The sequence below is a fragment of the Pleurodeles waltl genome, unplaced genomic scaffold (genome assembly GCF_031143425.1).
Source record: "Pleurodeles waltl isolate 20211129_DDA unplaced genomic scaffold, aPleWal1.hap1.20221129 scaffold_70, whole genome shotgun sequence".
Classification (NCBI taxonomy): Eukaryota; Metazoa; Chordata; class Amphibia; order Caudata; family Salamandridae; genus Pleurodeles; species Pleurodeles waltl.
In genome coordinates this window covers 2881862-2904864 of record NW_027150391.1, presented here as the reverse complement: position 1 = coordinate 2904864, position 23003 = coordinate 2881862, and the positions used below count along the sequence as shown (strand labels likewise).

At 35.9% G+C, this 23003-nt stretch overlaps 32 non-coding genes across 32 annotated transcripts; all 32 read left to right on the top strand.

The window, feature by feature from the left end:
- Nucleotides 1–479: 479 nt before the first annotated feature.
- TRNAD-GUC (transfer RNA aspartic acid (anticodon GUC)) lies at nt 480–551 on the top strand. The gene has a single exon. It is a non-coding gene; the product is annotated as a tRNA-Asp (tRNA).
- A 606-nt stretch (nt 552–1157) lies between these two features.
- Nucleotides 1158–1229, top strand: TRNAD-GUC (transfer RNA aspartic acid (anticodon GUC)). Its single transcript has one exon. It is a non-coding gene; the product is annotated as a tRNA-Asp (tRNA).
- A 596-nt stretch (nt 1230–1825) lies between these two features.
- Nucleotides 1826–1897, top strand: TRNAD-GUC (transfer RNA aspartic acid (anticodon GUC)). The gene has a single exon. It is a non-coding gene; the product is annotated as a tRNA-Asp (tRNA).
- Nucleotides 1898–2531: 634 nt separating this feature from the next.
- On the top strand, nt 2532–2603 carry TRNAD-GUC (transfer RNA aspartic acid (anticodon GUC)). The gene has a single exon. It is a non-coding gene; the product is annotated as a tRNA-Asp (tRNA).
- Nucleotides 2604–3195: 592 nt separating this feature from the next.
- On the top strand, nt 3196–3267 carry TRNAD-GUC (transfer RNA aspartic acid (anticodon GUC)). Its single transcript has one exon. It is a non-coding gene; the product is annotated as a tRNA-Asp (tRNA).
- Nucleotides 3268–3873: 606 nt separating this feature from the next.
- Nucleotides 3874–3945, top strand: TRNAD-GUC (transfer RNA aspartic acid (anticodon GUC)). Its single transcript has one exon. It is a non-coding gene; the product is annotated as a tRNA-Asp (tRNA).
- A 592-nt stretch (nt 3946–4537) lies between these two features.
- TRNAD-GUC (transfer RNA aspartic acid (anticodon GUC)) lies at nt 4538–4609 on the top strand. The gene has a single exon. It is a non-coding gene; the product is annotated as a tRNA-Asp (tRNA).
- Nucleotides 4610–5205: 596 nt separating this feature from the next.
- TRNAD-GUC (transfer RNA aspartic acid (anticodon GUC)) lies at nt 5206–5277 on the top strand. Its single transcript has one exon. It is a non-coding gene; the product is annotated as a tRNA-Asp (tRNA).
- Nucleotides 5278–5909: 632 nt separating this feature from the next.
- On the top strand, nt 5910–5981 carry TRNAD-GUC (transfer RNA aspartic acid (anticodon GUC)). The gene has a single exon. It is a non-coding gene; the product is annotated as a tRNA-Asp (tRNA).
- A 594-nt stretch (nt 5982–6575) lies between these two features.
- Nucleotides 6576–6647, top strand: TRNAD-GUC (transfer RNA aspartic acid (anticodon GUC)). The gene has a single exon. It is a non-coding gene; the product is annotated as a tRNA-Asp (tRNA).
- Nucleotides 6648–7261: 614 nt separating this feature from the next.
- Nucleotides 7262–7333, top strand: TRNAD-GUC (transfer RNA aspartic acid (anticodon GUC)). The gene has a single exon. It is a non-coding gene; the product is annotated as a tRNA-Asp (tRNA).
- A 592-nt stretch (nt 7334–7925) lies between these two features.
- Nucleotides 7926–7997, top strand: TRNAD-GUC (transfer RNA aspartic acid (anticodon GUC)). The gene has a single exon. It is a non-coding gene; the product is annotated as a tRNA-Asp (tRNA).
- A 592-nt stretch (nt 7998–8589) lies between these two features.
- On the top strand, nt 8590–8661 carry TRNAD-GUC (transfer RNA aspartic acid (anticodon GUC)). Its single transcript has one exon. It is a non-coding gene; the product is annotated as a tRNA-Asp (tRNA).
- Nucleotides 8662–9285: 624 nt separating this feature from the next.
- TRNAD-GUC (transfer RNA aspartic acid (anticodon GUC)) lies at nt 9286–9357 on the top strand. The gene has a single exon. It is a non-coding gene; the product is annotated as a tRNA-Asp (tRNA).
- Nucleotides 9358–9989: 632 nt separating this feature from the next.
- Nucleotides 9990–10061, top strand: TRNAD-GUC (transfer RNA aspartic acid (anticodon GUC)). The gene has a single exon. It is a non-coding gene; the product is annotated as a tRNA-Asp (tRNA).
- Nucleotides 10062–10653: 592 nt separating this feature from the next.
- Nucleotides 10654–10725, top strand: TRNAD-GUC (transfer RNA aspartic acid (anticodon GUC)). Its single transcript has one exon. It is a non-coding gene; the product is annotated as a tRNA-Asp (tRNA).
- A 592-nt stretch (nt 10726–11317) lies between these two features.
- Nucleotides 11318–11389, top strand: TRNAD-GUC (transfer RNA aspartic acid (anticodon GUC)). The gene has a single exon. It is a non-coding gene; the product is annotated as a tRNA-Asp (tRNA).
- A 622-nt stretch (nt 11390–12011) lies between these two features.
- Nucleotides 12012–12083, top strand: TRNAD-GUC (transfer RNA aspartic acid (anticodon GUC)). The gene has a single exon. It is a non-coding gene; the product is annotated as a tRNA-Asp (tRNA).
- A 636-nt stretch (nt 12084–12719) lies between these two features.
- Nucleotides 12720–12791, top strand: TRNAD-GUC (transfer RNA aspartic acid (anticodon GUC)). The gene has a single exon. It is a non-coding gene; the product is annotated as a tRNA-Asp (tRNA).
- A 592-nt stretch (nt 12792–13383) lies between these two features.
- TRNAD-GUC (transfer RNA aspartic acid (anticodon GUC)) lies at nt 13384–13455 on the top strand. Its single transcript has one exon. It is a non-coding gene; the product is annotated as a tRNA-Asp (tRNA).
- A 592-nt stretch (nt 13456–14047) lies between these two features.
- TRNAD-GUC (transfer RNA aspartic acid (anticodon GUC)) lies at nt 14048–14119 on the top strand. Its single transcript has one exon. It is a non-coding gene; the product is annotated as a tRNA-Asp (tRNA).
- Nucleotides 14120–14739: 620 nt separating this feature from the next.
- On the top strand, nt 14740–14810 carry TRNAD-GUC (transfer RNA aspartic acid (anticodon GUC)). The gene has a single exon. It is a non-coding gene; the product is annotated as a tRNA-Asp (tRNA).
- Nucleotides 14811–15406: 596 nt separating this feature from the next.
- TRNAD-GUC (transfer RNA aspartic acid (anticodon GUC)) lies at nt 15407–15478 on the top strand. Its single transcript has one exon. It is a non-coding gene; the product is annotated as a tRNA-Asp (tRNA).
- A 625-nt stretch (nt 15479–16103) lies between these two features.
- Nucleotides 16104–16175, top strand: TRNAD-GUC (transfer RNA aspartic acid (anticodon GUC)). The gene has a single exon. It is a non-coding gene; the product is annotated as a tRNA-Asp (tRNA).
- A 630-nt stretch (nt 16176–16805) lies between these two features.
- On the top strand, nt 16806–16877 carry TRNAD-GUC (transfer RNA aspartic acid (anticodon GUC)). Its single transcript has one exon. It is a non-coding gene; the product is annotated as a tRNA-Asp (tRNA).
- A 594-nt stretch (nt 16878–17471) lies between these two features.
- TRNAD-GUC (transfer RNA aspartic acid (anticodon GUC)) lies at nt 17472–17543 on the top strand. Its single transcript has one exon. It is a non-coding gene; the product is annotated as a tRNA-Asp (tRNA).
- Nucleotides 17544–18841: 1298 nt separating this feature from the next.
- Nucleotides 18842–18913, top strand: TRNAD-GUC (transfer RNA aspartic acid (anticodon GUC)). Its single transcript has one exon. It is a non-coding gene; the product is annotated as a tRNA-Asp (tRNA).
- A 622-nt stretch (nt 18914–19535) lies between these two features.
- TRNAD-GUC (transfer RNA aspartic acid (anticodon GUC)) lies at nt 19536–19607 on the top strand. The gene has a single exon. It is a non-coding gene; the product is annotated as a tRNA-Asp (tRNA).
- Nucleotides 19608–20199: 592 nt separating this feature from the next.
- Nucleotides 20200–20271, top strand: TRNAD-GUC (transfer RNA aspartic acid (anticodon GUC)). The gene has a single exon. It is a non-coding gene; the product is annotated as a tRNA-Asp (tRNA).
- Nucleotides 20272–20871: 600 nt separating this feature from the next.
- TRNAD-GUC (transfer RNA aspartic acid (anticodon GUC)) lies at nt 20872–20943 on the top strand. Its single transcript has one exon. It is a non-coding gene; the product is annotated as a tRNA-Asp (tRNA).
- Nucleotides 20944–22219: 1276 nt separating this feature from the next.
- On the top strand, nt 22220–22291 carry TRNAD-GUC (transfer RNA aspartic acid (anticodon GUC)). Its single transcript has one exon. It is a non-coding gene; the product is annotated as a tRNA-Asp (tRNA).
- Nucleotides 22292–22897: 606 nt separating this feature from the next.
- On the top strand, nt 22898–22969 carry TRNAD-GUC (transfer RNA aspartic acid (anticodon GUC)). The gene has a single exon. It is a non-coding gene; the product is annotated as a tRNA-Asp (tRNA).
- Nucleotides 22970–23003: the final 34 nt, after the last annotated feature.

The window sequence follows — 23003 nt, the reverse complement described above, 5'->3', positions numbered from 1 at the left end:
TAGCCAAAATGCTTACTCATGTGTTAACCGAAACTCAGAAGATGCTCTCTCAATTTCAATCTCAACTTACTGTTCTTTCAAAAACAATTTATCTCTAAAATACTTGGAAAATGACATGAAACAGTGGTAAAACATGGGCTGCTTATAAACTCTGTGGGACAGGGATAGAAGACAAATCGGTGTTTTTGGTTAGTACTGACCCCTGGTGGCTAATAGCTATAAGCTGCTAATGGTAAAGTGAGCTGATTATATATATATATATATATACAGATATAAATATAGATAGATTAATTTAATTAAAAAACTTTCTTGATAAAACTGATTGTTTTTGGAAGATCATTCTGTGTTCTCCCTGTTTATGAAAAAAGATGAATTTCCCTAAGCAAAAGCAGTAGAGCTGCCTATTCCAGTTAGCTGAATTTGTCATGGGCATTCCCTATCCTCAAAGAGGTGAGGACTGTTAAACTACTGCCATTAAGTCCTCGTTAGTATAGTGGTCAGTATCCCCGCCTGTCACGCGGGAGACCGGGGTTCAATTCCCTGACGGGGAGATGATTCTTTTAAGTTGCCCAACTTAATGAAAAAGATGCACTTACTCATGAAGTAAAATATAGTTGTCATTACACCTGCTTATCACGATTGAGACCAGTGTTGACTTTAGTGATAGCCAAAATGCTTACTGATGTGTTAACCGAAACTCAGAAGATGCTCTCTAAATTTCAATCTCAACTTACTGTTCTTTCAAAAACAATTTATCTCTAAAATACTTGGAAAATGACATGAAACAGTGGTAAATCATGGGCTGCTTATAAACTCTGTGGGACAGGGATAGAAGACAAATCGGTGTTTTTGGTTAGTACTGACCCCTGGTGGCTAATAGCTATAAGCTGCTAATGGTAAAGTGAGCTGATTAAATATATATATATATATATATATATATATATACAGATATAAATATAGATAGATTAATTTAATTAAAAAACTTTCTTGATAAAACTGATTGTTTTTGGAAGATCATTCTGTGTTCTCCCTGTTTATGAAAAAAGATTAATTTCCCTAAGCAAAAGCATTAGAGCTGCCTATTCCAATTAGCTGAATTGCTCATGGGCATTCCCTATCCTCAAAGAGGTGAGGACTGTTAAACTACTGCCATTAAGTCCTCGTTAGTATAGTGGTCAGTATCCCCGCCTGTCACGCGGGAGACCGGGGTTCAATTTCCCGACGGGGAGAGGATTCTTTTAAGTTGCCCAACTTAATGAAAAAGATGCACTTACTCATGAAGTAAAATATAGTTGTCATTACACCTGCTTATCACGATTGAGACCAGTGTTGACTTTAGTGATAGCCAAAATGCTTACTGATGTGTTAACCGAAACTCAGAAGATGCTCTCTAAATTTCAATCTCAACTTACTGTTCTTTCAAAAACAATTTATCTCTAAAATACTTGGAAAATGACATGAAACAGTGGTAAATCATGGGCTGCTTATAAACTCTGTGGGACAGGGATAGAAGACAAATCGGTGTTTTTGGTGAGTACTGACCCCTGGTGGCTAATAGCTATAAGCTGCTAATGGTAAAGTGAGCTGATTATATATATATATATATATATATACAGACATAAATATAGATAGATTAATTTAATTAAAAAACTTTCTTGATAAAACTGATTGTTTTTGGAAGATCATTCTGTGTTCTCCCTGTTTATGAAAAAAGATGAATTTCCCTAAGCAAAAGCAGTAGAGCTGCCTATTCCAGTTAGCTGAATTTGTCATGGGCATTCCCTATCCTCAAAGAGGTGAGGACTGTTAAACTACTGCCATTAAGTCCTCGTTAGTATAGTGGTCAGTATCCCCGCCTGTCACGCGGGAGACCGGGGTTCAATTCCCCGACGGGGAGATGATACTTTTAAGTTGCCCAACTTAATGAAAAAGATGCACTTACTCATGAAGTAAAATATAGTTGTCATTACACCTGCTTATCACGATTGAGACCAGCGTTGACTTTAGTGATAGCCAAAATGCTTACTGATGTGTTAACTGAAACTCAGAAGATGCTCTCTAAATTTCAATCTCAACTTACTGTTCTTTCAAAAACAATTTATCTCTAAAATACTTGGAAAATGACATGAAACAGTGGTAAATCATGGGCTGCTTATAAACTCTGTGGGACAGGGATAGAAGACAAATCGGTGTTTTTGGTTAGTACTGACCCCTGGTGGCTAATAGCTATAAGCTGCTAATGGTAAAGTGAGCTGATTAAATATATATAAATATATATATATATATATATATATATATATATATATATATATATATATACAGATATAAATATAGATAGATTAATTTAATTTAAAAACTTTCTTGATAAAACTGATTGTTTTTGGAAGATCATTCTGTGTTCTCCCTGTTTATGAAAAAAGATTAATTTCCCTAAGCAAAAGCATTAGAGCTGCCTATTCCAATTAGCTGAATTGCTCATGGGCATTCCCTATCCTCAAAGAGGTGAGGACTGTTAAACTACTGCCATTAAGTCCTCGTTAGTATAGTGGTCAGTATCCCCGCCTGTCACGCGGGAGACCGGGGTTCAATTTCCCGACGGGGAGATGATTCTTTTAAGTTGCCCAACTTAATGAAAAAGATGCACTTACTCATGAAGTAAAATATAGTTGTCATTACACCTGCTTATCACGATTGAGACCAGTGTTGACTTTAGTGATAGCCAAAATGCTTACTGATGTGTTAACCGAAACTCAGAAGATGCTCTCTAAATTTCAATCTCAACTTACTGTTCTTTCAAAAACAATTTATCTCTAAAATACTTGGAAAATGACATGAAACAGTGGTAAAACATGGGCTGCTTATAAACTCTGTGGGACAGGGATAGAAGACACATCGGTGTTTTTGGTTAGTACTGACCCCTGGTGGCTAATAGCTATAAGCTGCTAATGGTAAAGTGAGCTGATTATATATATATATATATATACAGATATAAATATAGATAGATTAATTTAATTAAAAAACTTTCTTGATAAAACTGATTGTTTTTGGAAGATCATTCTGTGTTCTCCCTGTTTATGAAAAAAGATGAATTTCCCTAAGCAAAAGCAGTAGAGCTGCCTATTCCAATTAGCTGAATTGCTCATGGGCATTCCCTATCCTCAAAGAGGTGAGGACTGTTAAACTACTGCCATTAAGTCCTCGTTAGTATAGTGGTCAGTATCCCCGCCTGTCACGCGGGAGACCGGGGTTCAATTCCCCGACGGGGAGATGATTCTTTTAAGTTGCCCAACTTAATGAAAAAGATGCACTTACTCATGAAGTAAAATATAGTTGTCATTACACCTGCTTATCACGATTGAGACCAGTGTTGACTTTAGTGATAGCCAAAATGCTTACTGATGTGTTAACCGAAACTCAGAAGATGCTCTCTAAATTTCAATCTCAACTTACTGTTCTTTCAAAAACAATTTATCTCTAAAATACTTGGAAAATGACATGAAACAGTGGTAAATCATGGGCTGCTTATAAACTCTGTGGGACAGGGATAGAAGACAAATCGGTGTTTTTGGTTAGTACTGACCCCTGGTGGCTAATAGCTATAAGCTGCTAATGGTAAAGTGAGCTGATTAAATATATATATATATATATATATATATATATACAGATATAAATATAGATAGATTAATTTAATTAAAAAACTTTCTTGATAAAACTGATTGTTTTTGGAAGATCATTCTGTGTTCTCCCTGTTTATGAAAAAAGATTAATTTCCCTAAGCAAAAGCATTAGAGCTGCCTATTCCAATTAGCTGAATTGCTCATGGGCATTCCCTATCCTCAAAGAGGTGAGGACTGTTAAACTACTGCCATTAAGTCCTCGTTAGTATAGTGGTCAGTATCCCCGCCTGTCACGCGGGAGACCGGGGTTCAATTTCCCGACGGGGAGATGATTCTTTTAAGTTGCCCAACTTAATGAAAAAGATGCACTTACTCATGAAGTAAAATATAGTTGTCATTACACCTGCTTATCACGATTGAGACCAGTGTTGACTTTAGTGATAGCCAAAATGCTTACTGATGTGTTAACCGAAACTCAGAAGATGCTCTCTCAATTTCAATCTCAACTTACTGTTCTTTCAAAAACAATTTATCTCTAAAATACTTGGAAAATGACATGAAACAGTGGTAAAACATGGGCTGCTTATAAACTCTGTGGGACAGGGATAGAAGACAAATCGGTGTTTTTGGTTAGTACTGACCCCTGGTGGCTAATAGCTATAAGCTGCTAATGGTAAAGTGAGCTGATTATATATATATATATATATACAGATATAAATATAGATAGATTAATTTAATTAAAAAACTTTCTTGATAAAACTGATTGTTTTTGGAAGATCATTCTGTGTTCTCCCTGTTTATGAAAAAAGATGAATTTCCCTAAGCAAAAGCAGTAGAGCTGCCTATTCCAATTAGCTGAATTTGTCATGGGCATTCCCTATCCTCAAAGAGGTGAGGACTGTTAAACTACTGCCATTAAGTCCTCGTTAGTATAGTGGTCAGTATCCCCGCCTGTCACGCGGGAGACCGGGGTTCAATTCCCCGACGGGGAGATGATTCTTTTAAGTTGCCCAACTTAATGAAAAAGATGCACTTACTCATGAAGTAAAATATAGTTGTCATTGCACCTGCTTATCACGATTGAGACCAGTGTTGACTTTAGTGATAGCCAAAATGCTTACTGATGTGTTAACCGAAACTCAGAAGATGCTCTCTAAATTTCAATCTCAACTTACTGTTCTTTCAAAAACAATTTATCTCTAAAATACTTGGAAAATGACATGAAACAGTGGTAAATCATGGGCTGCTTATAAACTCTGTGGGACAGGGATAGAAGACAAATCGGTGTTTTTGGTTAGTACTGACCCCTGGTGGCTAATAGCTATAAGCTGCTAATGGTAAAGTGAGCTGATTATATATATATATATATATATATACAGACATAAATATAGATAGATTAATTTAATTAAAAAACTTTCTTGATAAAACTGATTGTTTTTGGAAGATCATTCTGTGTTCTCCCTGTTTATGAAAAAAGATGAATTTCCCTAAGCAAAAGCAGTAGAGCTGCCTATTCCAGTTAGCTGAATTTGTCATGGGCATTCCCTATCCTCAAAGAGGTGAGGACTGTTAAACTACTGCCATTAAGTCCTCGTTAGTATAGTGGTCAGTATCCCCGCCTGTCACGCTGGAGACCGGGGTTCAATTCCCCGACGGGGAGATGATACCTTTAAGTTGCCCAACTTAATGAAAAAGATGCACTTACTCATGAAGTAAAATATAGTTGTCATTATACCTGCTTATCACGATTGAGACCAGCGTTGACTTTAGTGATAGCCAAAATGCTTACTGATGTGTTAACTGAAACTCAGAAGATGCTCTCTAAATTTCAATCTCAACTTACTGTTCTTTCAAAAACAATTTATCTCTAAAATACTTGGAAAATGACATGAAACAGTGGTAAATCATGGGCTGCTTATAAACTCTGTGGGACAGGGATAGAAGACAAATCGGTGTTTTTGGTTAGTACTGACCCCTGGTGGCTAATAGCTATAAGCTGCTAATGGTAAAGTGAGCTGATTAAATATATATAAATATATATATATATATATATATATATATATATATATATATATATATACAGATATAAATATAGATAGATTAATTTAATTTAAAAACTTTCTTGATAAAACTGATTGTTTTTGGAAGATCATTCTGTGTTCTCCCTGTTTATGAAAAAAGATTAATTTCCCTAAGCAAAAGCATTAGAGCTGCCTATTCCAATTAGCTGAATTGCTCATGGGCATTCCCTATCCTCAAAGAGGTGAGGACTGTTAAACTACTGCCATTAAGTCCTCGTTAGTATAGTGGTCAGTATCCCCGCCTGTCACGCGGGAGACCGGGGTTCAATTTCCCGACGGGGAGATGATTCTTTTAAGTTGCCCAACTTAATGAAAAAGATGCACTTACTCATGAAGTAAAATATAGTTGTCATTACACCTGCTTATCACGATTGAGACCAGTGTTGACTTTAGTGATAGCCAAAATGCTTACTGATGTGTTAACCGAAACTCAGAAGATGCTCTCTAAATTTCAATCTCAACTTACTGTTCTTTCAAAAACAATTTATCTCTAAAATACTTGGAAAATGACATGAAACAGTGGTAAAACATGGGCTGCTTATAAACTCTGTGGGACAGGGATAGAAGACACATCGGTGTTTTTGGTTAGTACTGACCCCTGGTGGCTAATAGCTATAAGCTGCTAATGGTAAAGTGAGCTGATTATATATATATATATATATATACAGATATAAATATAGATAGATTAATTTAATTAAAAAACTTTCTTGATAAAACTGATTGTTTTTGGAAGATCATTCTGTGTTCTCCCTGTTTATGAAAAAAGATGAATTTCCCTAAGCAAAAGCAGTAGAGCTGCCTATTCCAATTAGCTGAATTGCTCATGGGCATTCCCTATCCTCAAAGAGGTGAGGACTGTTAAACTACTGCCATTAAGTCCTCGTTAGTATAGTGGTCAGTATCCCCGCCTGTCACGCGGGAGACCGGGGTTCAATTCCCCGACGGGGAGATGATTCTTTTAAGTTGCCCAACTTAATGAAAAAGATGCACTTACTCATGAAGTAAAATATAGTTGTCATTACACCTGCTTATCACGATTGAGACCAGTGTTGACTTTAGTGATAGCCAAAATGCTTACTGATGTGTTAACCGAAACTCAGAAGATGCTCTCTAAATTTCAATCTCAACTTACTGTTCTTTCAAAAACAATTTATCTCTAAAATACTTGGAAAATGACATGAAACAGTGGTAAATCATGGGCTGCTTATAAACTCTGTGGGACAGGGATAGAAGACAAATCGGTGTTTTTGGTTAGTACTGACCCCTGGTGGCTAATAGCTATAAGCTGCTAATGGTAAAGTGAGCTGATTAAATATATATATATATATATATATATATATATATATATATACAGATATAAATATAGATAGATTAATTTAATTAAAAAACTTTCTTGATAAAACTGATTGTTTTTGGAAGATCATTCTGTGTTCTCCCTGTTTATGAAAAAAGATTAATTTCCCTAAGCAAAAGCATTAGAGCTGCCTATTCCAATTAGCTGAATTGCTCATGGGCATTCCCTATCCTCAAAGAGGTGAGGACTGTTAAACTACTGCCATTAAGTCCTCGTTAGTATAGTGGTCAGTATCCCCGCCTGTCACGCGGGAGACCGGGGTTCAATTCCCCGACGGGGAGATGATTCTTTTAAGTTGCCCAACTTAATGAAAAAGATGCACTTACTCATGAAGTAAAATATAGTTGTCATTACACCTGCTTATCACGATTGAGACCAGTGTTGACTTTAGTGATAGCCAAAATGCTTACTGATGTGTTAACCGAAACTCAGAAGATGCTCTCTAAATTTCAATCTCAACTTACTGTTCTTTCAAAAACAATTTATCTCTAAAATACTTGGAAAATGACATGAAACAGTGGTAAAACATGGGCTGCTTATAAACTCTGTGGGACAGGGATAGAAGACACATCGGTGTTTTTGGTTAGTACTGACCCCTGGTGGCTAATAGCTATAAGCTGCTAATGGTAAAGTGAGCTGATTATATATATATATATATATACAGATATAAATATAGATAGATTAATTTAATTAAAAAACTTTCTTGATAAAACTGATTGTTTTTGGAAGATCATTCTGTGTTCTCCCTGTTTATGAAAAAAGATGAATTTCCCTAAGCAAAAGCAGTAGAGCTGCCTATTCCAATTAGCTGAATTGCTCATGGGCATTCCCTATCCTCAAAGAGGTGAGGACTGTTAAACTACTGCCATTAAGTCCTCGTTAGTATAGTGGTCAGTATCCCCGCCTGTCACGCGGGAGACCGGGGTTCAATTTCCCGACGGGGAGATGATTCTTTTAAGTTGCCCAACTTAATGAAAAAGATGCACTTACTCATGAAGTAAAATATAGTTGTCATTACACCTGCTTATCACGATTGAGACCAGTGTTGACTTTAGTGATAGCCAAAATGCTTACTGATGTGTTAACCGAAACTCAGAAGATGCTCTCTCAATTTCAATCTCAACTTACTGTTCTTTCAAAAACAATTTATCTCTAAAATACTTGGAAAATGACATGAAACAGTGGTAAAACATGGGCTGCTTATAAACTCTGTGGGACAGGGATAGAAGACAAATCGGTGTTTTTGGTTAGTACTGACCCCTGGTGGCTAATAGCTATAAGCTGCTAATGGTAAAGTGAGCTGATTATATATATATATATATATACAGATATAAATATAGATAGATTAATTTAATTAAAAAACTTTCTTGATAAAACTGATTGTTTTTGGAAGATCATTCTGTGTTCTCCCTGTTTATGAAAAAAGATGAATTTCCCTAAGCAAAAGCAGTAGAGCTGCCTATTCCAATTAGCTGAATTTGTCATGGGCATTCCCTATCCTCAAAGAGGTGAGGACTGTTAAACTACTGCCATTAAGTCCTCGTTAGTATAGTGGTCAGTATCCCCGCCTGTCACGCGGGAGACCGGGGTTCAATTCCCCGACGGGGAGATGATACCTTTAAGTTGCCCAACTTAATGAAAAAGATGCACTTACTCATGAAGTAAAATATAGTTGTCATTATACCTGCTTATCACGATTGAGACCAGCGTAGACTTTAGTGATAGCCAAAATGCTTACTGATGTGTTAACTGAAACTCAGAAGATGCTCTCTAAATTTCAATCTCAACTTACTGTTCTTTCAAAAACAATTTATCTCTAAAATACTTGGAAAATGACATGAAACAGTGGTAAATCATGGGCTGCTTATAAACTCTGTGGGACAGGGATAGAAGACAAATCGGTGTTTTTGGTTAGTACTGACCCCTGGTGGCTAATAGCTATAAGCTGCTAATGGTAAAGTGAGCTGATTAAATATATATAAATATATATATATATATATATATATATATATATATATATACAGATATAAATATAAATAGATTAATTTAATTAAAAAACTTTCTTGATAAAACTGATTGTTTTTGGAAGATCATTCTGTGTTCTCCCTGTTTATGAAAAAAGATGAATTTCCCTAAGCAAAAGCAGTAGAGCTGCCTATTCCAATTAGCTGAATTGCTCATGGGCATTCCCTATCCTCAAAGAGGTGAGGACTGTTAAACTACTGCCATTAAGTCCTCGTTAGTATAGTGGTCAGTATCCCCGCCTGTCACGCGGGAGACCGGGGTTCAATTCCCCGACGGGGAGATGATTCTTTTAAGTTGCCCAACTTAATGAAAAAGATGCACTTACTCATGAAGTAAAATATAGTTGTCATTACACCTGCTTATCACGATTGAGACCAGTGTTGACTTTAGTGATAGCCAAAATGCTTACTGATGTGTTAACTGAAACTCAGAAGATGCTCTCTAAATTTCAATCTCAACTTACTGTTCTTTCAAAAACAATTTATCTCTAAAATACTTGGAAAATGACATGAAACAGTGGTAAATCATGGGCTGCTTATAAACTCTGTGGGACAGGGATAGAAGACAAATCGGTGTTTTTGGTTAGTACTGACCCCTGGTGGCTAATAGCTATAAGCTGCTAATGGTAAAGTGAGCTGATTAAATATATATATATATATATATATATATATATATATATATATATATATATATATATATACAGATATAAATATAGATAGATTAATTTAATTTAAAAACTTTCTTGATAAAACTGATTGTTTTTGGAAGATCATTCTGTGTTCTCCCTGTTTATGAAAAAAGATTAATTTCCCTAAGCAAAAGCATTAGAGCTGCCTATTCCAATTAGCTGAATTGCTCATGGGCATTCCCTATCCTCAAAGAGGTGAGGACTGTTAAACTACTGCCATTAAGTCCTCGTTAGTATAGTGGTCAGTATCCCCGCCTGTCACGCGGGAGACCGGGGTTCAATTTCCCGACGGGGAGATGATTCTTTTAAGTTGCCCAACTTAATGAAAAAGATGCACTTACTCATGAAGTAAAATATAGTTGTCATTACACCTGCTTATCACGATTGAGACCAGTGTTGACTTTAGTGATAGCCAAAATGCTTACTCATGTGTTAACCGAAACTCAGAAGATGCTCTCTCAATTTCAATCTCAACTTACTGTTCTTTCAAAAACAATTTATCTCTAAAATACTTGGAAAATGACATGAAACAGTGGTAAAACATGGGCTGCTTATAAACTCTGTGGGACAGGGATAGAAGACAAATCGGTGTTTTTGGTTAGTACTGACCCCTGGTGGCTAATAGCTATAAGCTGCTAATGGTAAAGTGAGCTGATTATATATATATATATATATACAGATATAAATATAGATAGATTAATTTAATTAAAAAACTTTCTTGATAAAACTGATTGTTTTTGGAAGATCATTCTGTGTTCTCCCTGTTTATGAAAAAAGATGAATTTCCCTAAGCAAAAGCAGTAGAGCTGCCTATTCCAGTTAGCTGAATTTGTCATGGGCATTCCCTATCCTCAAAGAGGTGAGGACTGTTAAACTACTGCCATTAAGTCCTCGTTAGTATAGTGGTCAGTATCCCCGCCTGTCACGCGGGAGACCGGGGTTCAATTCCCTGACGGGGAGATGATTCTTTTAAGTTGCCCAACTTAATGAAAAAGATGCACTTACTCATGAAGTAAAATATAGTTGTCATTACACCTGCTTATCACGATTGAGACCAGTGTTGACTTTAGTGATAGCCAAAATGCTTACTCATGTGTTAACCGAAACTCAGAAGATGCTCTCTCAATTTCAATCTCAACTTACTGTTCTTTCAAAAACAATTTATCTCTAAAATACTTGGAAAATGACATGAAACAGTGGTAAAACATGGGCTGCTTATAAACTCTGTGGGACAGGGATAGAAGACAAATCGGTGTTTTTGGTTAGTACTGACCCCTGGTGGCTAATAGCTATAAGCTGCTAATGGTAAAGTGAGCTGATTATATATATATATATATATACAGATATAAATATAGATAGATTAATTTAATTAAAAAACTTTCTTGATAAAACTGATTGTTTTTGGAAGATCATTCTGTGTTCTCCCTGTTTATGAAAAAAGATGAATTTCCCTAAGCAAAAGCAGTAGAGCTGCCTATTCCAGTTAGCTGAATTTGTCATGGGCATTCCCTATCCTCAAAGAGGTGAGGACTGTTAAACTACTGCCATTAAGTCCTCGTTAGTATAGTGGTCAGTATCCCCGCCTGTCACGCGGGAGACCGGGGTTCAATTCCCTGACGGGGAGATGATTCTTTTAAGTTGCCCAACTTAATGAAAAAGATGCACTTACTCATGAAGTAAAATATAGTTGTCATTACACCTGCTTATCACGATTGAGACCAGTGTTGACTTTAGTGATAGCCAAAATGCTTACTGATGTGTTAACCGAAACTCAGAAGATGCTCTCTAAATTTCAATCTCAACTTACTGTTCTTTCAAAAACAATTTATCTCTAAAATACTTGGAAAATGACATGAAACAGTGGTAAATCATGGGCTGCTTATAAACTCTGTGGGACAGGGATAGAAGACAAATCGGTGTTTTTGGTTAGTACTGACCCCTGGTGGCTAATAGCTATAAGCTGCTAATGGTAAAGTGAGCTGATTAAATATATATAAATATATATATATATATATATATATATATATATATATACAGATATAAATATAAATAGATTAATTTAATTAAAAAACTTTCTTGATAAAACTGATTGTTTTTGGAAGATCATTCTGTGTTCTCCCTGTTTATGAAAAAAGATGAATTTCCCTAAGCAAAAGCAGTAGAGCTGCCTATTCCAATTAGCTGAATTGCTCATGGGCATTCCCTATCCTCAAAGAGGTGAGGACTGTTAAACTACTGCCATTAAGTCCTCGTTAGTATAGTGGTCAGTATCCCCGCCTGTCACGCGGGAGACCGGGGTTCAATTCCCCGACGGGGAGATGATTCTTTTAAGTTGCCCAACTTAATGAAAAAGATGCACTTACTCATGAAGTAAAATATAGTTGTCATTACACCTGCTTATCACGATTGAGACCAGTGTTGACTTTAGTGATAGCCAAAATGCTTACTGATGTGTTAACTGAAACTCAGAAGATGCTCTCTAAATTTCAATCTCAACTTACTGTTCTTTCAAAAACAATTTATCTCTAAAATACTTGGAAAATGACATGAAACAGTGGTAAATCATGGGCTGCTTATAAACTCTGTGGGACAGGGATAGAAGACAAATCGGTGTTTTTGGTTAGTACTGACCCCTGGTGGCTAATAGCTATAAGCTGCTAATGGTAAAGTGAGCTGATTAAATATATATATATATATATATATATATATATATATATATATATATATATATATATATATATACAGATATAAATATAGATAGATTAATTTAATTTAAAAACTTTCTTGATAAAACTGATTGTTTTTGGAAGATCATTCTGTGTTCTCCCTGTTTATGAAAAAAGATTAATTTCCCTAAGCAAAAGCATTAGAGCTGCCTATTCCAATTAGCTGAATTGCTCATGGGCATTCCCTATCCTCAAAGAGGTGAGGACTGTTAAACTACTGCCATTAAGTCCTCGTTAGTATAGTGGTCAGTATCCCCGCCTGTCACGCGGGAGACCGGGGTTCAATTTCCCGACGGGGAGATGATTCTTTTAAGTTGCCCAACTTAATGAAAAAGATGCACTTACTCATGAAGTAAAATATAGTTGTCATTACACCTGCTTATCACGATTGAGACCAGTGTTGACTTTAGTGATAGCCAAAATGCTTACTCATGTGTTAACCGAAACTCAGAAGATGCTCTCTCAATTTCAATCTCAACTTACTGTTCTTTCAAAAACAATTTATCTCTAAAATACTTGGAAAATGACATGAAACAGTGGTAAAACATGAGCTGCTTATAAACTCTGTGGGACAGGGATAGAAGACAAATCGGTGTTTTTGGTTAGTACTGACCCCTGGTGGCTAATAGCTATAAGCTGCTAATGGTAAAGTGAGCTGATTATATATATATATATATATACAGATATAAATATAGATAGATTAATTTAATTAAAAAACTTTCTTGATAAAACTGATTGTTTTTGGAAGATCATTCTGTGTTCTCCCTGTTTATGAAAAAAGATGAATTTCCCTAAGCAAAAGCAGTAGAGCTGCCTATTCCAGTTAGCTGAATTTGTCATGGGCATTCCCTATCCTCAAAGAGGTGAGGACTGTTAAACTACTGCCATTAAGTCCTCGTTAGTATAGTGGTCAGTATCCCCGCCTGTCACGCGGGAGACCGGGGTTCAATTCCCTGACGGGGAGATGATTCTTTTAAGTTGCCCAACTTAATGAAAAAGATGCACTTACTCATGAAGTAAAATATAGTTGTCATTACACCTGCTTATCACGATTGAGACCAGTGTTGACTTTAGTGATAGCCAAAATGCTTACTCATGTGTTAACCGAAACTCAGAAGATGCTCTCTCAATTTCAATCTCAACTTACTGTTCTTTCAAAAACAATTTATCTCTAAAATACTTGGAAAATGACATGAAACAGTGGTAAAACATGGGCTGCTTATAAACTCTGTGGGACAGGGATAGAAGACAAATCGGTGTTTTTGGTTAGTACTGACCCCTGGTGGCTAATAGCTATAAGCTGCTAATGGTAAAGTGAGCTGATTATATATATATATATATATACAGATATAAATATAGATAGATTAATTTAATTAAAAAACTTTCTTGATAAAACTGATTGTTTTTGGAAGATCATTCTGTGTTCTCCCTGTTTATGAAAAAAGATGAATTTCCCTAAGCAAAAGCAGTAGAGCTGCCTATTCCAGTTAGCTGAATTTGTCATGGGCATTCCCTATCCTCAAAGAGGTGAGGACTGTTAAACTACTGCCATTAAGTCCTCGTTAGTATAGTGGTCAGTATCCCCGCCTGTCACGCGGGAGACCGGGGTTCAATTCCCTGACGGGGAGATGATTCTTTTAAGTTGCCCAACTTAATGAAAAAGATGCACTTACTCATGAAGTAAAATATAGTTGTCATTACACCTGCTTATCACGATTGAGACCAGTGTTGACTTTAGTGATAGCCAAAATGCTTACTGATGTGTTAACCGAAACTCAGAAGATGCTCTCTAAATTTCAATCTCAACTTACTGTTCTTTCAAAAACAATTTATCTCTAAAATACTTGGAAAATGACATGAAACAGTGGTAAATCATGGGCTGCTTATAAACTCTGTGGGACAGGGATAGAAGACAAATCGGTGTTTTTGGTTAGTACTGACCCCTGGTGGCTAATAGCTATAAGCTGCTAATGGTAAAGTGAGCTGATTAAATATATATAAATATATATATATATATATATATATATATATATATACAGATATAAATATAGATAGATTAATTTAATTTAAAAACTTTCTTGATAAAACTGATTGTTTTTGGAAGATCATTCTGTGTTCTCCCTGTTTATGAAAAAAGATGAATTTCCCTAAGCAAAAGCAGTAGAGCTGCCTATTCCAGTTAGCTGAATTTGTCATGGGCATTCCCTATCCTCAAAGAGGTGAGGACTGTTAAACTACTGCCATTAAGTCCTCGTTAGTATAGTGGTCAGTATCCCCGCCTGTCACGCGGAGACCGGGGTTCAATTCCCCGACGGGGAGATGATACTTTTAAGTTGCCCAACTTAATGAAAAAGATGCACTTACTCATGAAGTAAAATATAGTTGTCATTACACCTGCTTATCACGATTGAGACCAGCGTTGACTTTAGTGATAGCCAAAACGCTTACTGATGTGTTAACCGAAACTCAGAAGATGCTCTCTAAATTTCAATCTCAACTTACTGTTCTTTCAAAAACAATTTATCTCTAAAATACTTGGAAAATGACATGAAACAGTGGTAAATCATGGGCTGCTTATAAACTCTGTGGGACAGGGATAGAAGACAAATCGGTGTTTTTGGTTAGTACTGACCCCTGGTGGCTAATAGCTATAAGCTGCTAATGGTAAAGTGAGCTGATTATATATATATATATATATATATACAGACATAAATATAGATAGATTAATTTAATTAAAAAACTTTCTTGATAAAACTGATTGTTTTTGGAAGATCATTCTGTGTTCTCCCTGTTTATGAAAAAAGATGAATTTCCCTAAGCAAAAGCAGTAGAGCTGCCTATTCCAGTTAGCTGAATTTGTCATGGGCATTCCCTATCCTCAAAGAGGTGAGGACTGTTAAACTACTGCCATTAAGTCCTCGTTAGTATAGTGGTCAGTATCCCCGCCTGTCACGCTGGAGACCGGGGTTCAATTCCCCGACGGGGAGATGATACCTTTAAGTTGCCCAACTTAATGAAAAAGATGCACTTACTCATGAAGTAAAATATAGTTGTCATTATACCTGCTTATCACGATTGAGACCAGCGTAGACTTTAGTGATAGCCAAAATGCTTACTGATGTGTTAACTGAAACTCAGAAGATGCTCTCTAAATTTCAATCTCAACTTACTGTTCTTTCAAAAACAATTTATCTCTAAAATACTTGGAAAATGACATGAAACAGTGGTAAATCATGGGCTGCTTATAAACTCTGTGGGACAGGGATAGAAGACAAATCGGTGTTTTTGGTTAGTACTGACCCCTGGTGGCTAATAGCTATAAGCTGCTAATGGTAAAGTGAGCTGATTAAATATATATAAATATAATATATATATATATATATATATATATATATATATACAGATATAAATATAAATAGATTAATTTAATTAAAAAACTTTCTTGATAAAACTGATTGTTTTTGGAAGATCATTCTGTGTTCTCCCTGTTTATGAAAAAAGATGAATTTCCCTAAGCAAAAGCAGTAGAGCTGCCTATTCCAATTAGCTGAATTGCTCATGGGCATTCCCTATCCTCAAAGAGGTGAGGACTGTTAAACTACTGCCATTAAGTCCTCGTTAGTATAGTGGTCAGTATCCCCGCCTGTCACGCGGGAGACCGGGGTTCAATTCCCCGACGGGGAGATGATTCTTTTAAGTTGCCCAACTTAATGAAAAAGATGCACTTACTCATGAAGTAAAATATAGTTGTCATTACACCTGCTTATCACGATTGAGACCAGTGTTGACTTTAGTGATAGCCAAAATGCTTACTGATGTGTTAACTGAAACTCAGAAGATGCTCTCTAAATTTCAATCTCAACTTACTGTTCTTTCAAAAACAATTTATCTCTAAAATACTTGGAAAATGACATGAAACAGTGGTAAATCATGGGCTGCTTATAAACTCTGTGGGACAGGGATAGAAGACAAATCGGTGTTTTTGGTTAGTACTGACCCCTGGTGGCTAATAGCTATAAGCTGCTAATGGTAAAGTGAGCTGATTAAATATATATATATATATATATATATATATATATATATATATATATATATATATATACAGATATAAATATAGATAGATTAATTTAATTTAAAAACTTTCTTGATAAAACTGATTGTTTTTGGAAGATCATTCTGTGTTCTCCCTGTTTATGAAAAAAGATTAATTTCCCTAAGCAAAAGCATTAGAGCTGCCTATTCCAATTAGCTGAATTGCTCATGGGCATTCCCTATCCTCAAAGAGGTGAGGACTGTTAAACTACTGCCATTAAGTCCTCGTTAGTATAGTGGTCAGTATCCCCGCCTGTCACGCGGGAGACCGGGGTTCAATTTCCCGACGGGGAGATGATTCTTTTAAGTTGCCCAACTTAATGAAAAAGATGCACTTACTCATGAAGTAAAATATAGTTGTCATTACACCTGCTTATCACGATTGAGACCAGTGTTGACTTTAGTGATAGCCAAAATGCTTACTCATGTGTTAACCGAAACTCAGAAGATGCTCTCTCAATTTCAATCTCAACTTACTGTTCTTTCAAAAACAATTTATCTCTAAAATACTTGGAAAATGACATGAAACAGTGGTAAAACATGGGCTGCTTATAAACTCTGTGGGACAGGGATAGAAGACAAATCGGTGTTTTTGGTTAGTACTGACCCCTGGTGGCTAATAGCTATAAGCTGCTAATGGTAAAGTGAGCTGATTATATATATATATATATATATACAGATATAAATATAGATAGATTAATTTAATTAAAAAACTTTCTTGATAAAACTGATTGTTTTTGGAAGATCATTCTGTGTTCTCCCTGTTTATGAAAAAAGATGAATTTCCCTAAGCAAAAGCAGTAGAGCTGCCTATTCCAGTTAGCTGAATTTGGCATGGGCATTCCCTATCCTCAAAGAGGTGAGGACTGTTAAACTACTGCCATTAAGTCCTCGTTAGTATAGTGGTCAGTATCCCCGCCTGTCACGCGGGAGACCGGGGTTCAATTCCCTGACGGGGAGATGATTCTTTTAAGTTGCCCAACTTAATGAAAAAGATGCACTTACTCATGAAGTAAAATATAGTTGTCATTACACCTGCTTATCACGATTGAGACCAGTGTTGACTTTAGTGATAGCCAAAATGCTTACTGATGTGTTAACCGAAACTCAGAAGATGCTCTCTAAATTTCAATCTCAACTTACTGTTCTTTCAAAAACAATTTATCTCTAAAATACTTGGAAAATGACATGAAACAGTGGTAAATCATGGGCTGCTTATAAACTCTGTGGGACAGGGATAGAAGACAAATCGGTGTTTTTGGTTAGTACTGACCCCTGGTGGCTAATAGCTATAAGCTGCTAATGGTAAAGTGAGCTGATTAAATATATATATATATATATATATATATATATATATATATATATATATATATATACAGATATAAATATAGATAGATTAATTTAATTAAAAAACTTTCTTGATAAAACTGATTGTTTTTGGAAGATCATTCTGTGTTCTCCCTGTTTATGAAAAAAGATTAATTTCCCTAAGCAAAAGCATTAGAGCTGCCTATTCCAATTAGCTGAATTGCTCATGGGCATTCCCTATCCTCAAAGAGGTGAGGACTGTTAAACTACTGCCATTAAGTCCTCGTTAGTATAGTGGTCAGTATCCCCGTCTGTCACGCGGGAGACCGGGGTTCAATTTCCCGACGGGGAGATGATTCTTTTAAGTTGCCCAACTTAATGAAAAAGATGCACTTACTCATGAAGTAAAATATAGTTGTCATTACACCTGCTTATCACGATTGAGACCAGTGTTGACTTTAGTGATAGCCAAAATGCTTACTGATGTGTTAACCGAAACTCAGAAGATGCTCTCTAAATTTCAATCTCAACTTACTGTTCTTTCAAAAACAATTTATCTCTAAAATACTTGGAAAATGACATGAAACAGTGGTAAAACATGGGCTGCTTATAAACTCTGTGGGACAGGGATAGAAGACAAATCGGTGTTTTTGGTTAGTACTGACCCCTGGTGGCTAATAGCTATAAGCTGCTAATGGTAAAGTGAGCTGATTATATATATATATATATATATATATACAGATATAAATATAGATAGATTAATTTAATTAAAAAACTTTCTTGATAAAACTGATTGTTTTTGGAAGATCATTCTGTGTTCTCCCTGTTTATGAAAAAAGATGAATTTCCCTAAGCAAAAGCAGTAGAGCTGCCTATTCCAGTTAGCTGAATTTGTCATGGGCATTCCCTATCCTCAAAGAGGTGAGGACTGTTAAACTACTGCCATTAAGTCCTCGTTAGTATAGTGGTCAGTATCCCCGCCTGTCACGCTGGAGACCGGGGTTCAATTCCCCGACGGGGAGATGATACCTTTAAGTTGCCCAACTTAATGAAAAAGATGCACTTACTCATGAAGTAAAATATAGTTGTCATTATACCTGCTTATCACGATTGAGACCAGCGTAGACTTTAGTGATAGCCAAAATGCTTACTGATGTGTTAACTGAAACTCAGAAGATGCTCTCTCAATTTCAATCTCAACTTACTGTTCTTTCAAAAACAATTTATCTCTAAAATACTTGGAAAATGACATGAAACAGTGGTAAATCATGGGCTGCTTATAAACTCTGTGGGACAGGGATAGAAGACAAATCGGTGTTTTTGGTTAGTACTGACCCCTGGTGGCTAATAGCTATAAGCTGCTAATGGTAAAGTGAGCTGATTAAATATATATAAATATATATATATATATATATATATATATATATATATACAGATATAAATATAAATAGATTAATTTAATTAAAAAACTTTCTTGATAAAACTGATTGTTTTTGGAAGATCATTCTGTGTTCTCCCTGTTTATGAAAAAAGATTAATTTCCCTAAGCAAAAGCATTAGAGCTGCCTATTCCAATTAGCTGAATTGCTCATGGGCATTCCCTATCCTCAAAGAGGTGAGGACTGTTAAACTACTGCCTTTAAGTCCTCGTTAGTATAGTGGTCAGTATCCCCGCCTGTCACGCGGGAGACCGGGGTTCAATTTCCCGACGGGGAGATGATTCTTTTAAGTTGCCCAACTTAATGAAAAAGATGCACTTACTCATGAAGTAAAATATAGTTGTCATTACACCTGCTTATCACGATTGAGACCAGTGTTGACTTTAGTGATAGCCAAAATGCTTACTGATGTGTTAACCGAAACTCAGAAGATGCTCTCTAAATTTCAATCTCAACTTACTGTTCTTTCAAAAACAATTTATCTCTAAAATACTTGGAAAATGACATGAAACAGTGGTAAAACATGGGCTGCTTATAAACTCTGTGGGACAGGGATAGAAGACAAATCGGTGTTTTTGGTTAGTACTGACCCCTGGTGGCTAATAGCTATAAGCTGCTAATGGTAAAGTGAGCTGATTATATATATATATATATATACAGATATAAATATAGATAGATTAATTTAATTAAAAAACTTTCTTGATAAAACTGATTGTTTTTGGAAGATCATTCTGTGTTCTCCCTGTTTATGAAAAAAGATGAATTTCCCTAAGCAAAAGCAGTAGAGCTGCCTATTCCAATTAGCTGAATTTGTCATGGGCATTCCCTATCCTCAAAGAGGTGAGGACTGTTAAACTACTGCCATTAAGTCCTCGTTAGTATAGTGGTCAGTATCCCCGCCTGTCACGCGGGAGACCGGGGTTCAATTCCCCGACGGGGAGATGATTCTTTTAAGTTGCCCAACTTAATGAAAAAGATGCACTTACTCATGAAGTAAAATATAGTTGTCATTACACCTGCTTATCACGATTGAGACCAGTGTTGACTTTAGTGATAGCCAAAATGCTTACTGATGTGTTAACCGAAACTCAGAAGATGCTCTCTAAATTTCAATCTCAACTTACTGTTCTTTCAAAAACAATTTATCTCTAAAATACTTGGAAAATGACATGAAACAGTGGTAAATCATGGGGGCTGCTTATAAACTCTGTGGGACAGGGATAGAAGACAAATCGGTGTTTTTGGTGAGTACTGACCCCTGGTGGCTAATAGCTATAAGCTGCTAATGGTAAAGTGAGCTGATTATATATATATATATATATATATATACAGACATAAATATAGATAGATTAATTTAATTAAAAAACTTTCTTGATAAAACTGATTGTTTTTGGAAGATCATTCTGTGTTCTCCCTGTTTATGAAAAAAGATGAATTTCCCTAAGCAAAAGCAGTAGAGCTGCCTATTCCAGTTAGCTGAATTTGTCATGGGCATTCCCTATCCTCAAAGAGGTGAGGACTGTTAAACTACTGCCATTAAGTCCTCGTTAGTATAGTGGTCAGTATCCCCGCCTGTCACGCGGGAGACCGGGGTTCAATTCCCCGACGGGGAGATGATACTTTTAAGTTGCCCAACTTAATGAAAAAGATGCACTTACTCATGAAGTAAAATATAGTTGTCATTACACCTGCTTATCACGATTGAGACCAGCGTTGACTTTAGTGATAGCCAAAATGCTTACTGATGTGTTAACTGAAACTCAGAAGATGCTCTCTAAATTTCAATCTCAACTTACTGTTCTTTCAAAAACAATTTATCTCTAAAATACTTGGAAAATGACATGAAACAGTGGTAAATCATGGGCTGCTTATAAACTCTGTGGGACAGGGATAGAAGACAAATCGGTGTTTTTGGTTAGTACTGACCCCTGGTGGCTAATAGCTATAAGCTGCTAATGGTAAAGTGAGCTGATTAAATATATATAAATATATATATATATATATATATATATACAGATATAAATATAGATAGATTAATTTAATTTAAAAACTTTCTTGATAAAACTGATTGTTTTTGGAAGATCATTCTGTGTTCTCCCTGTTTATGAAAAAAGATTAATTTCCCTAAGCAAAAGCATTAGAGCTGCCTATTCCAATTAGCTGAATTGCTCATGGGCATTCCCTATCCTCAAAGAGGTGAGGACTGTTAAACTACTGCCATTAAGTCCTCGTTAGTATAGTGGTCAGTATCCCCGCCTGTCACGTGCGAGACCGGGGTTCAATTTCCCGACGGGGAGATGATTCTTTTAAGTTGCCCAACTTAATGAAAAAGATGCACTTACTCATGAAGTAAAATATAGTTGTCATTACACCTGCTTATCACGATTGAGACCAGTGTTGACTTTAGTGATAGCCAAAATGCTTACTGATGTGTTAACCGAAACTCAGAAGATGCTCTCTAAATTTCAATCTCAACTTACTGTTCTTTCAAAAACAATTTATCTCTAAAATACTTGGAAAATGACATGAAACAGTGGTAAAACATGGGCTGCTTATAAACTCTGTGGGACAGGGATAGAAGACACATCGGTGTTTTTGGTTAGTACTGACCCCTGGTGGCTAATAGCTATAAGCTGCTAATGGTAAAGTGAGCTGATTATATATATATATATATATACAGATATAAATATAGATAGATTAATTTAATTAAAAAACTTTCTTGATAAAACTGATTGTTTTTGGAAGATCATTCTGTGTTCTCCCTGTTTATGAAAAAAGATGAATTTCCCTAAGCAAAAGCAGTAGAGCTGCCTATTCCAATTAGCTGAATTGCTCATGGGCATTCCCTATCCTCAAAGAGGTGAGGACTGTTAAACTACTGCCATTAAGTCCTCGTTAGTATAGTGGTCAGTATCCCCGCCTGTCACGCGGGAGACCGGGGTTCAATTCCCCGACGGGGAGATGATTCTTTTAAGTTGCCCAACTTAATGAAAAAGATGCACTTACTCATGAAGTAAAATATAGTTGTCATTACACCTGCTTATCACGATTGAGACCAGTGTTGACTTTAGTGATAGCCAAAATGCTTACTGATGTGTTAACCGAAACTCAGAAGATGCTCTCTAAATTTCAATCTCAACTTACTGTTCTTTCAAAAACAATTTATCTCTAAAATACTTGGAAAATGACATGAAACAGTGGTAAATCATGGGCTGCTTATAAACTCTGTGGGACAGGGATAGAAGACAAATCGGTGTTTTTGGTTAGTACTGACCCCTGGTGGCTAATAGCTATAAGCTGCTAATGGTAAAGTGAGCTGATTAAATATATATATATATATATATATATATATATACAGATATAAATATAGATAGATTAATTTAATTTAAAAACTTTCTTGATAAAACTGATTGTTTTTGGAAGATCATTCTGTGTTCTCCCTGTTTATGAAAAAAGATTAATTTCCCTAAGCAAAAGCATTAGAGCTGCCTATTCCAATTAGCTGAATTGCTCATGGGCATTCCCTATCCTCAAAGAGGTGAGGACTGTTAAACTACTGCCATTAAGTCCTCGTTAGTATAGTGGTCAGTATCCCCGCCTGTCACGCGGGAGACCGGGGTTCAATTTCCCGACGGGGAGATGATTCTTTTAAGTTGCCCAACTTAATGAAAAA